Genomic DNA, 13,722 nt, shown 5'->3' with positions numbered 1-13,722 from the left:
GTCCTTCAGATCTGTTTGGACTTCAGCTTGTGGGGAAGGAGTCTCATTACATTTGGAGGAGGCCAGCTCAGAGAAGGCAACTCTACTTCTCAAGAAGTGAACTTCCAAGGATCCATACATGATTATAAATATACTAGTCTTTAAAGTGACACAAGACTCTGTTGCTATATGATGAATATCCGAAACCACCTTCCAGAGTCTCTGTTCTTAATTCACAGTGGATCTCTGGGTGGCATCATTTGATTAAAGTCATTCTCTCTGGGGGGACACATGCTCCTTTCCCGTGCTGTGGAAACTCCTGATAAGCATCTTAGGCTGAGAGAGGTCAGGGGTCCACCTACTTCTGGGTTAGCTTCTCTGCCAACCAGATCTCTTCAGAAAGAAGAGGCATTCCCCAACAATTAAAACTACATTCTTAATAATCTAAGGATATAGGTAGTCCTCACTTAACAACCATTTGCTTAATTATAGTTCGGACTTACAACAGTGCTGAAAAAACCGACTTATGACCAGTTCTCACACTTATGACCATCGTAGCATCTCTGCAGTCACGTGATCATGATTTGGGCACTTGGCACCCAGTTTGCATTTATGACCATCACAGCATCCTGTGGTCACATGATTGCCATTTTTGACCTTCCTGGCCAGCTTCTGGCAAGCAAAATCAATGGGGAACCATGTAATTCACTTAACGACCACATGGTTTGCTTAATGCCCACAGTGATTTGTTTAATAATTGCTGCAAAAAAGGTCATAAAATCGGGTTGGATTTGCTTAATGATTGCTTCGCTTAGCAAATGAAATGCTGGTCCCAACTGGGTCATTAAGTGAGGACTACCTGTACCAAGGATCAAACTGGAGACCTTTGCATGGAAACATCTGCTTTCACCATCCAACTTGAATTCCTCCCCGATATTGTCATGTTCACTGTTTCAATGTGCACTGTATATCGTAACATTTCACATGCCATGGTGCTGACGCGCGTTTCTGTTGGGAGGGAGCTGCTGGGGGACCTTGTGCCAAGCTCTGCATCTATGTTCGTTTCAATGGAATGTGTTTGGGTGATGTGCTCGGCTCAAGGACTTTTCCACCGCATCATCAGAAGCCGTTGGGAGCACCTGGGATTGTGAGCCTGGGAAGATTCTACGGGGGGAGGGATCTCGTTTGTACCGAGGGTTTTTTAGTTTGCATTTGGCGCGCTTTTCCCATTCTCAGCTTTCTTTGTACTTGCATACTATTCTTAAATAAACCAGATTTTATTAAGCTCTTGCTTGTGAGTCTGAGAGTGTTTTAGGATAGGCAACCGTTACAGATATACAGCTGACAGAGAAAACCAAGCATACCGTCACTGGTGCCTCCTGATGTTTTGGACCTCAAATCAGCCTTAACTGGCACAGCCAACTGGGACAAACAGAGCAGTGGTCCAAAACTTGGGGATCACCCTAGGTTATGTCCAGCTCCTGAAGCTGGGCAAGACCAAGACAGCAGGAACTGTTGCAGATGCTGGGAAAGCCTTTAGCCCAGGAGAGGTCAAAAAAGTCACACACCAAGCATTTCTATAAAAATAATTTATTTACAGAAAGCAAAAACAAAAGCAAAACATTTAAAGTACTTAGCTCCATTTGGAGCAAGCCTTGCTGAGCTACATTTCCAGCAGAGAGAAAAAAGGAAGTGAGAAGACAAGTCCGGGCAGGTCCTCCCCCCAGGCTATTTTGCATGAAGCACGTGAGAGGAGACAATCAAATGCAACCCCTTCACCTGGCCAAAATGATTTGTTACAATAGCAGTCTTAATCTATTAGTAGGAAAACCTCAACACTCCCCTTTTTACACTACAGATTAAGTTGCAAACCAATCTTCTCTGACTTTATATGTCTTTCCATTCACATTACCATTATCTCCCCTTTGGTTTAACAGAAAGCTACCATTCTTCTTCCTGTGTTTTTCCAAACCTAGGTAATTGGTCACAACTCCAAGGCTTTTTCTTTCAAGGATGCTAACTCCTGTTGCATGGCAGAATGCCAATTTTGTGCAATCTCAGGTGGTAAAGCATTCACTTGTTCTAAAGACTCAGGTTCTGTGAATATGTGAAAAGCCTTTACTGTTTCAGCCTGAAAACGTGATGGAGGAACGCCTTTATTACTCCTCTGAGATCTGCGAGGTAATACAGGGCTTGATTTTTGACTCCTATCACTTTCCTGAGAAGCATCTGTCTCATCAGACAGATCTTCAGTTTGCTTTTCTGATTTAATGTCCTCATCAGGCAAAAGATCACCATCAGCAAGTCCTTGCTGTTCTCTTGTGGTGGTCAGTTCAACTGGAGAGCTAGAATTTAATCTCCCCCAGTTTTGTTCAGCAAAAGAAGCGCTTTTGCTAATTATTAATTTCTCTCCCATTATGAACCTGTAGCTCCTCTGGCTTTGTTCATAGCCAACAAAGATGGCTTTCTTTGTTGTGGGGCCTCCTTTCCTTCTCTGCTGTTTTGGAATGTGAACCCATGCAGTGCTACCAAACACTCTAAGATGGCTTACCTTTGGTTTCACACCATAAAACAAATGGAATGGAGTGTCCTGAATCATAGAGTTATACAACCTGTTCTGTACATAACAAGCAGTCGATAAAGCTTCTCCCCAGAACTTAAAACATAATCGTGAATCTTTTAACATGCATTCCATCGCATTTTGCAAGGTTCTGCCCTTTCTTTCAGCAACACCATTTTGCTGAGGGGTGTACGGGTTAGAAAGAATTTGTTCTATCCCCTTTTCCACTAGGAACCTTCTGAATTTGTGAGAAAGGTATTCTCCTCCTCTATCACATTGGAGTGCAGATACAGGCCTAGGGAATTTTCCATTTGCCCATGTCACAAAACTTTTAAATTTCTCAAATGCCTCATCTTTATGTTTTAAGATGTAGATAAATGTGTATCTTGAGAAATCATCAATGATGGTCATTGCATACCTTGCTTGTCCAAGACTTGGAGCAAAAGGACCAATAATATCAGAGTGTACAATTTCCAAAGGTCTAGTTGTAACTCTGTCACTGTGCTTACTCACAGGAGCTTTCAGTGTTTTGCATTCTTTGCAAACTACACAATCTAAGTATTTATCACAGGGTTTTATCTTTAGGTCAGCACACAGCTGTGGCATTTGTGCTATATACTTGTAATTAGCATGACCAAGTCTCCTGTGCATCAGGTGTACACATTGGTCATGATATGGTGTGTTGCCAACTGCAGCCTTGCAGCTTGGCTTCCTTGCATTTTGCACAATGTACAAGGAGTCTTTTAACATACCAGTAGCACACAATTTCCCATTTTTACGTATCTCACAACCATTTTTCTTAAATGTTATGATACACCCTGTTGCAGCCAATTGTGCCACAGATAAAAGGTTTGATTGTAAATTTGGCACATACAACACACCTTTTACAGTTTCTCCTAAGCAGGATAAATACAAGTCACCTTGTCCCATAATTTTGGTCACAGACCCATCAGCCAAAGATACACTTTGTCTTTCAGTTTTAGACAGTGACACAAAAGAGCTTTTACAATTACATAAATGACAACTGGCCCCAGAATCTAACACCCATACATCAGAATTACCCTTCTCAGCAACCTGTGCAATTTGGGTTGTCTGAAGAGCCTTCTTCTGTGTTGCCATTGTGTTCTTCTTCTTTGTCTTTCTACTCTTGGGTCTCATGGCACAGTCTCTTTGCAAATGTCCAGCTGAACCACAAGTGAAGCATCGCTGGCTGGCTAGTGCTGTGGCCTCAGATTCCTTTCCCTTCTTTTCCCTCATTTTCTGGTCTTGCAGCTTTCCAGAAGAGATGGGGGGGGATCTTTCCTCTCTCTTCTCCCATTCAGCGAGTAAGCGCTGTGTAACATACGATGGGGTGAGGTCTGCTTCAGGCATAGCCTCCAAGGTACAAATCAGCGTGTCCCACGTTGCATTTAGTGAGGACAGGAGGATATAGGATTTTGTGAGAGGTGTAAATTCCATTCCTCTCTCCTGCAACTCAACAAACAGCTGCTGAATATAATGCAGGTGCTCAGGAAGGCTATCTCCTTCTGCAAGGTAGGCTCTGTACAGCTTTTTCGTCAGGGTAACTTTACTCCCTGCTGTTGCCTTTACATATAAGTCTCTCAAAGCGTCCCAAAGTTGCTTTGCAGACTGCATGCCTCGCACGTGGACTAGCTGATTGTCCTCAACTCCCAGGATAATGGTGGCTCTAGCCCGCTCATCCTGTCTCAGCCATTCAGCATTGGGATTTTGGGGGGTTTGCTCACCAATTGGCAGCCAAAGATCCTCTCTGCGAAGATACATTTCCATCTTCAGTGCCCAATTCAAATAGTTGGTCTCTGATAGGCGCTCCAGAGGCATCGCTGAGGGCTGGGAGGTAGCCATGGCTTCTTCCTTCTTTTGCAAGTCACCTCAGCTGGCTTCTTTGTCCTGTAGACTGGCAGTTGCTGGAAAATCTCCAGGTGGCTCCAAAGAAAATCTTCACAGGTCTTTGCTACCTGCCTTTAAATTGTGCACGAGGTGTGGAGCTGACCTCTCTTTTCTCTCTGGGTTTTACTGCGTTGTTTACTGGGCACATAACCTGTTGCAGATGCTGGGAAAGCCTTTAGCCCAGGAGAGGTCAAAAAAGTCACACACCAAGCATTTCTATAAAAATAATTTATTTACAGAAAGCAAAAACAAAAGCAAAACATTTAAAGTACTTAGCTCCGTTTGGAGCAAGCCTTGCTGAGCTACATTTCCAGCAGAGAGAAAAAGAGGAAGTGAAGAACAAGTCCGGGCAGGTCCTCCCCCCAGGCTATTTTGCATGAAGCACGTGAGAGGAGACAATCACTTGCAACCCCTTCACCTGGCCAAAATGATTTGTTACAATAGCAGTCTTAATCTATTAGTAGGAAAACCTCAACAGGAACAACCTTGATTTCAAGAGGAGGTCCCTAATGGTAGTCTGGGGTAGATACAGACCCTTGGAAAGTATAGGAGGAATTTCCCAGCCTTGTTAAACTAATTAAGGTGGAGTCTCTTGGGAGACTTCGAAATACTTCTTCCTGGAGTTCTCTCCATCTGGGTTAAGCTGGGAGATGAAGTTGGTTCCATAATCTTCCTCTTATTATTTCGGCAGGATCATGATCTTATTGTTTATGGCAGTCATTCTACAGTGAATTTTACTGTAGTTTAAAGGCCAGGTAGCTGATACTGGAATAGCCGGGAATTTTCATCACCCAAAGCGACTTCATGCCAGTCAATGAGTGACAGAACAATTTCTGCTTCTCCTGCCAACTCCTCCAGTTCTCTATTGGCTGCTCATTTACGTGTTCCCTCCCCTCCCTTTTCCAGCCTCCCCACAATCTCTCACAGGTTACCTGCCAATAATCTGCAACCCAGGAAAGTCTGCAGGGGGTGGGGTGGTCAAAAAAGTCAAGATGGTGGTCCCAATGGAAGTCTCACCCTCTTTTAATGTGTGTGAAAAGAGGGGGCTTCAACCGCATGGCTGTGGCTACCATCATGATTTCTTGGAGCCCGACCACCTCCGTGGACATCTTCGAAGCAACCTGCTCCAAGAAATGGTGAAAATCTATGACCAGGTCTTCCTAAAGAACCTGAAGTGATGCACAGTTCCTTTTATAGCATCAGCATCTCTCCTTTCTTTCGAGCAACAATAAATTTAGAAGTTCTTTAGTATTTTCTGAACACTAAACTACATGGGTGGGATTCTGCCTGTTCCTGCTGTCTTCTAACACACAAAGTAGTCCTTACTTAATGACCACAGTTGGGACGGGAATTTCAGTTGCAAGGTGAAGTAGTCATTAAGTGAATCCAACCTGATTTTACAACCTTTTTTGCGGCGGTCGTTATGCAAAGCATGTGGTTCCCTATTGATTTTGCTTGCTGGAAGCCAGCTGGGAAGGTCAAAAATGGGGATCACATGACTGTGGGACGCTGTGACAGTTGTCAATGCGAACTGGTTGCCAAGTGCCCGAATTGTGATCATGCAACTCTGGGAATGCTGTGACAATCGTAAGTGTGAGGACCAGTCGCAAGTCATGTTTAGACTGTCGTAAGTCCAAACTGTTGCTAAATGAATGGTCATTAAGTGAGGACTACCTGTATAATCTTTGCCTATATTGAGAACTAGCATTTATCATGTTCCCCCGATTTCCTGACTAGTTTCCCCACTATTTTATAGATGTCTTTTTCTCTGCATTTACAGCTACTTTTCAAATAGCTTCCTCTCTAGGGCTGCATTTATTCTGGACATTTAGCATCATGTACAAACTGTCAAGCTGTGCAATGCAAGACTGTAGTATTTACTCAGAAGTAGCCTCCACTGAATTAAACAAAACTTCTAGGTAAAGATGTGGAGTGAATTGCAGGCTAAAAGTACAATAGAATGCACCTCTACTCAGAAGTAAGCCCCAAAGTTTCGCTAGAATTTTCAAGTCAATATAGGGCTCACCTAAGGGTAGGTCCATATAAACCCAATAGGACAAAGGTCTAAGTAAACAGAAATGATTATACTGTGAATCTGATTTATATACAGTATAAATCTGACCTTCTGGGAATTTGTGTTTTCACTGAGGAAAACAACACCTCCAAGTTTCTAGACCTCAGGACTGCTTGTGTTTGCTGCAGGGAGCAGATGGTCAGTGTGGTCCTTTCTTCTCTTTAAATGGCAGCTACTTGGTGGTCCCTCCTGTTACTTTCCACGGACTGCAACAGCCCCCACCCCCAGTGTGCATCAGCTGCTGATAATCCAAAGGAGGGAGCTTCAGGAGGCAGGCGTGCCCCAGCCTTTGGGGTGACGCTGGATGGCCATGGCTTGTGTGTCTGGAAACCAGAGAAGATGACAATGGCTGCCTGGGAGGGTGGTGCTTCCTGCTTTCTCCAGCATCCTTCTTAACTCTGTTATCCAATCTAATATTATTCTGTTTCTTTGGCTTGGAAAGGATTTGCAAGGCTCAGTCCTATTTCTCCTGACTAATCCCTAAATAGCTGAAGCACGTCTCTCTGTGTTCTGAAAATGGTCCTTGAAGATGTCAGAATTTCCTTCAGGGGACCATCTTCCCCTCTAACACGGAAGTCCATCTACACCCAAAGATTTATGCCACCGCCCCAACGCTGTTAGGCTGTCTGGTTGGCTACGGGGGTCTACCCTTCTTGCTTCCCTGCTGCAAGATCAGCCTTGCTAGTGAAAGCAGGTGCCAGGAGTAATGGTGGTCCTTGAGCCAAGCTCAGTCCAAAATCAAGTCCTGCACCTATTATGGGATGTAGGGGCTGTTTATTACAAACATAGACCCTGAAGGGGTCTATGATTATATGATTGAACCTCTAAGTTCTGGTATTTGCTTCATTCATTTAAGAGCTTGTGTATCATCCATCCATCCACCCATCCACCCTCTAAGAATTTAAAGATAATCTGCAGAATCAAAATGCTGTCTTACCTGTTTTTCTAATCTTCTCAACTTTCCAATCCTGAACTGCTTCTACCGTTCCCTCGCTGGGGTTTCCACATTCACAAAAAAGCTCCCCGATCCTCTGGCTCTTTCCCATCAACTTTGCCTCCAAGCCTCTGCATCCAGGGACCATGAGGTCACAGCCTTATTTATGTCCTCACTGGGGGTAGCTGATGTCATTACATAAGAGGCCTGTTACTTCCCTAACCCAAGATAATGGGAATGGGGTATGAAGGTCCTCCTTGACACCATTCTCAGTGCCTTGGGCAAACAAAGCAAGTGGTCTCCTTTGTAATGACATCAACTATGTAATGACATTAACTGACCCAAAGGGCTGGTGCCTCTCAACCTGCTAAACCTCAAAAGAACCTAACCAAGATTAAGGCTACTCGAGTTTGCCCCGTGGCACGAACACAGCTGCTAAGTCTGTAACTGAGTTGGTTAAATGTGTTCACTTGGACACAGCCATTGTGACATTACTTTGGGCTTTATGCAGAGAGTCTACAAGCTGGGGAAGGAAAGATATGTTCCACCCAAACTGACTAGAAAAACAGAGGATTTAAAATAAATAACTAAATGAAAGGGCAAAGGTCAAAATCTGTGTTTGGTGGGGCATGCCCTGAGCAAAGTAGAACTTCTCAAGTTTTAAAGTATAGACCCTATGGAAGAAGATGAAGATGAAGATGTTCACTTTTTCAGTTAGTCATCATGCATGCAATATATATGGAGCTTTTTTAAAAAAATCTTTTAGTTGTGTCCAATTCTTGGAGATTGCCTGGACAAGTCCCTGCAGTTTCCTTGGCAAGGTTTTTCAGAAGTGGTTTGCCATTGCCTCCTTCCTGGGGCTGAGGGGGAGTGACTGGCCCAAGGTCACCCAGCTGGCTTTGTGCCCAAGGCAGGACTAGAACTCACGGTCTCCCAGTTTCTAGCCTGATGCCTTAATCCAGAGTTTCTCAACCTTAGCAACTTTAAGATGTGTGGACTTCAACTCTCAGAATTCCCCAGCCAGCACAGCTGCACATATAAAAAGACTACAAATATGAAGTGTGTTAGAAATAAGTTGTAACGCCTGCTCATCTTCATTCATGCTTTGGCAGCCAACTGAGGATGAGTGTCATGGGAAGGTGAGATGGAGAAGGAGGTGTGCCAAGGAACCTTCTCGGTGATCTGGTTACTGAGAATGGTGTTTAGATATGATTCTGACTTCTCAAAAACACTCTCTATTTTCGAGAACTGCTTTCTGCATTCATGGAGGTTCACAGAGTCCTTCCTTGTCCTGTAGAGAAAGCAAGTGTTTGAACGTGGCTGTCAGGTCATCCTGCCGCTTCAAAAATAATTTGTTTTTAAGTCGATTCCTAACCACCATGGGATCTCTGTGATTAAATACAGCTTTTGACTCTGGTTTCACTGCTGAGTTTGCTTCAGTTGCTTCCTCCATCTTCAGCTTCCTAACTCAGGTACGTTGACCTCTTCAGCTTTTGGCAACCGTCTCTGCAATATATCTACCTCCAATCAGCTTTATTGCGAACAATTCCCTTTTTGGTTACCTTGTTATACTGCATGTCACGTCTGCCTTTTCTTCTGAGATCAACTGGCTGGATTTGACAAAATAGTTTCATTACTCGAAGAAACTTTATACATAAAATAATAAATAATCAGTAAAACAATTATATGAGATAATGCTAGATTCAGTGCCCCAGCAGCTATTAGAGATAAACCATACTAATAATGTCCTTTGATACCTTGGATGTCCTACTTGAACATAATCATCTGCTATTGCCACAAGTCACAGCTATCATTAGTCTTGATCAGGTGAACCTTGAACTGACTGGGTAGAATTCTCCAGTTATTTCAGATATTGGAGGTTGGGGTCGTTTAGTCCATTTAAGACAAGTGCAGGATCCAAATGCGAGCATCCCAGAGACAAAGATGGTGGTCCAGCCTCTGCTTTAAGTGCACCCTATGAAAGGAAGCTCATCACTGCTCTGGATCCACTGTTGAATTGCTCTTACCCTTAGGAATTTTCTTCTTGGCATCATCTACCAAGGGCATCCACAGGGAATGGTCAAAAAGCCAAGACAATGGTGAGATCAAAACTCGTTAGCCCTGCGAGGTAGTCCAGACAAGAAGCACGCCCATGAATATTAACACTACCTTCTGTAAGGTTCCATTAACAGGATCTTGCATGTCTTAAAGTACATTTCTCCCCCCTCCCTTGCCTTTACAGTCCAAGAAACTAGGGAGGGTCCCTTCTGCGATGTTTGCCACACCCCCATTCCTTCTGTGGGCTCGGCTTCCTCTTATCTGACTATTGCCTAGTCCAGTGTTTCTCAACCTCAGCAACTTTAAGATGAGTGGGCTTCAACTCCCAGAATTCCCCAGCCACCCATGCTGAAGTCCCCTCATCTTAAAGTTGCTGAGGTTGAGAAACACTGGACTAGTCTGTGGCTCTTCCTCCTGTCTCCCAAGGTCATGCCCACATACCATTTGAAAGCTCCGCCTGTTTTCTCTGTGGAGGGAGATGATTTGATTTCACTCGAGGTTAGGACCTTAGTCTCTGGTTTTTTGTCTTCTTTTCAGCTAGCAGGAAAATACTTCCCTGTATGTCTGTTCATTTGTTCTTAAAGCTTTTTCTTCCTCCAGCAGTCTTGGGTGTCTGTGTGTGTGTTTGTGTCCAGGGTGCAACTGGAAATCATATCAGGGCCAGAGAAGTCCTAATTTGAAAATCAGCATCTTACAGCTACATTCAATATTTAAGATTGTGGTTAAATAGAAAGCCCATGGGTTCACCATTAATCTTTCATTTCCTTCTCTCTCTCTAATTACTTTTCCCAAAATGTGGTGGAGAAATTGAAGACTTGCATAATATTTTAGGACCTGAAACTGGTCTGATAGAGGAATTGCCCTAGTAGGTGCCCCAGAATTTCTCCTCTGGCTGCCTCCCTTACCTTTTTGAAATGCAAATTGGTTTCCAGGGGGTGTTCTTTGCAACAGGTGGCAGCACTGATCTGCCTTTTGCTGATTTTCTAAAAGCCCAGCATGGCTAGAAAGTCCTGAAGGGCTGGGAGATCACCAACCAGGGAGTAGGTTAATAGGGAAATAAACAAATCCTGGAAGATGGCAAAGGCAAAGTGATCCTGCTGAGAAACTGACCGGGACATGTTCACGAAGTCCAAGCATTGCGTGCTGCTCAGCCTTGACTGGAGGCCCTTTTTTTTAAAAAAAAAAAGTGATTTTGAGTCAATCTTGACTCTTGGAAACTACATGGACAAATCCCTGAGTTTTTTTGGCAGCATTTTCAGATGTGCTTTGCCCTTGCCTTCTTCTCCCCAGGGCTGAGGGACTGGCCCAAAGTCACCCAGTGGCTTCCGTGCCTAAGGCAGGACTTGAACTCAGGGCTTCCCACTCTTAGTTCAGTGCTTTAGCGAGCTCCTGCAGCTTTCTTGGCCACAGTTTTGGAAGTGGTTTGTCCCTGCCTCCTCCTTCCTTGGGCTCAGAGACAGGGACTAGCTCAATGTCCCCCAGCTGGGCTTCGTGCTTAAGGCAAGACCAGATTTCAATCTCCCTGCTTCTAGCCTAGCAGCTTTAACCACAGTAACAATCTGGCTCTCTGGAGGGGCTTCCAAGTAGAATAAAATGGATTGTGAATAAAGTCACAGCAGCCAAGTGTGGCCTGAGGAATCCTTACCTTTTACCCGATATCCTAAAATTCCCTGGCATGTTCCATGGTTAAATTGTGGTGAAGGATGGCCGTTTCTTCAGGACATTTTTAGGGATGAAGCGTATAGAGCATTTAGTGAGGGGGTATGCGAGGGGGTGAAGGGTAGCAAGTAAAGTGCTGGGGAGAAATGTGAGCTAACTAGCAAAAGAGGGGGTGCTTTTCTGCTCTAGCTGTTGGCCAAAGGAAAGCAAGTTCAGGAGAGTTGAGTGGTAGCATCTCCAGAGCTGATGGCAAAGAGGTAGATCAGGGTTTTTCAACCTTGGCCACTTTAAGATGGGTGGACTGCAACTCCCAGCATTCTCCAGCCAGCCACCTACCCTGCTGTAGATTAACTGTGAGGTCCAAGGGGCATGCTGACAGTGATAGACAATTCCACATATGGGAGACATCACCCCACCTCTTTGTATCTCAGCTTGCCCGGTTGTAAAAGTTAATGTTTCACGGGCGGAGGATGAGCCAAGCGGAGCTGTAACCTTGTAGTGCAATGAGTGGGGCAAAAAGCGACCTTTGGGGTGCTGATTGCTGAAGCAAGGGTAAAATGCACACCAGGACCAAATTGCAAGGTTGATCACGGGGCAACGTTTGCAGGAAAGCCTGGGGTTGGAGTTCCCATCTGAAAGGGTGAGATATGAGGACAGTCACTCTAGAATGAACATTTTGTGCAGCGGCCTGGTTCTAGCACGTGAAATCCAGGCTCTTCCAGGTGGGTTGAGAACGTCCAGCAGGCGCTCCCAATGGATCTGCAACTCAGGAAGACCATCCTGTGTCCTGTGGGTTTCCCATGTCCTGGGGGTTCATCCAATCCTTCTGACAGGGCCACCCTGTGGGGTTAGGCGTATATGTCACGTTTCAGAACCTGAGACAGCATCTTTGTGATGCCCACGTTCCCAGGGGGAGCAGAAAATCTACCTTGTGCAGCTAACTGACAAAGGCATTCACACAGCACCCTTAACCTGTGAAAGATCTTACAGCTGCATTCAGACCAAATGCTACGCCTGATTGGTGTGAACCTTTGTTAGGGTTTTTGATAGGGGACAACTTGGTGTGTCGAATGAATCCAGCCAGTTTGGTGAGTTCATTTTTTTTTTAACCCATTCAATTATGTCTGATTCTCGGAGACGGCCTGGACAAGTCCCTGCAGTTTTCTTGGCAAGATTTTTCAGAGGGGGTATGCCATTGCCTGCTTCCTAGGGCTGAGAGAGTGGCTGGCCCAAGGTCAACCAGCTGGCTTCATGTCTAGGGTGACACTAGAACTCAGGGTCTCCTGGATTCTAGCCTGGTGCCTTCACCATGACATCAAAGTGGCTCTCTTTGGTAAGTTCATAATTCACTGTATTATGCAACCCTGAAAATGGGTTAATGCAATAACCTGGTTAGGTATATGGGGTGAACCCAGCCAGTATCAATCACTTCACAGGGTAATTGTGAAAACAGAAATGGGGAGTGAAGGAGAAAGACAAGTGTGATATTGATATAAATGACCTTGGAGCCATGTGGCTTTTGGAATGTGTCCAAGTAGAACCGGGGGCACGTTCCCTGCGTTCTTTTGACCCATGATCATGATGTCTGGATCTTGGTGTCAGGTGCTATACTTGTTCAGCCGTAGAGCTCCTCGTGAATGCTTTTCCACGTTCTGATCCCAATTTCTGTGTGATACATTCCCCCCCACCCCCAAAGATGCCATTTCTAACTCCAGGAGAGCAACGTCCCTCAAGTGCATGCCGGGGAACAGATCACCAGTCAGCCTCTCCCCATTGATCATCTGAAGCATATTTGAGCCTCCCCATATTGATCTGCTTTGAGAATATTTGGGAAGCTAAAATGAGGCACGTGTAGCCCAAAGGCATTAAGATCTTGCCAATTATCCTGCTGTTGGTTCTTTGTTCACGTTTCAACTTTATAGGAGTTTTGTTCATATTTGTGAGCTTTGGTTATAAATGGAATCATTTTGCAAATTGTTCTGTTAGTATACCCATCTGACTCATCGTAAAATTACAGTACAGGATGTTAAATTTTTGTGTTAGATCAAAGGATGAAGGTAGTCTCCCAACATTTAATAAATATCCAGATTATTGCCTTGTGATCTTCCTTGTTGTATTTTTACATAAAAATGGAGACCACTGCATATTTATGTAATTTACTGTCCCCCTCTGAAAGGAGTTTGACGTCATTTTCCAGGAACAGCAATCACAGATTCTCTTGGCTACAATTATAAGTCGATATGATCTCTTGATATTATCACATCTATAGTTAGCTCATGAATAGATTCCAAATGAATATTTCCATTCACATTGTTGCTCCGAGACAAGAAGCAGGGTTAAGCTTGCTGAATTTAATTCCAACCTTCTGTCCCCAACCTACCCCCTTGCAAATCTCAGATTTCTTTTTGGACTTTGTAAGATTTCCTTGAGGCGGGTCTGTTTTTTCTCACAATGGAGTTGAGGTCATAATGTTGAAAGGCCAATGGCTCATTGACTTCACTGTGGCCCAGGAGATGATGAAAAAGTGGGGGGGGGCGGTAGAAAGGGCTA

Source organism: Candoia aspera, chromosome 2, assembly GCF_035149785.1.
Source record: "Candoia aspera isolate rCanAsp1 chromosome 2, rCanAsp1.hap2, whole genome shotgun sequence".
Lineage (NCBI taxonomy): Eukaryota > Metazoa > Chordata > Lepidosauria > Squamata > Boidae > Candoia > Candoia aspera.
The sequence above is the reverse complement of the archived record's forward strand: the minus strand, read 5'-3'. Positions refer to the sequence as shown.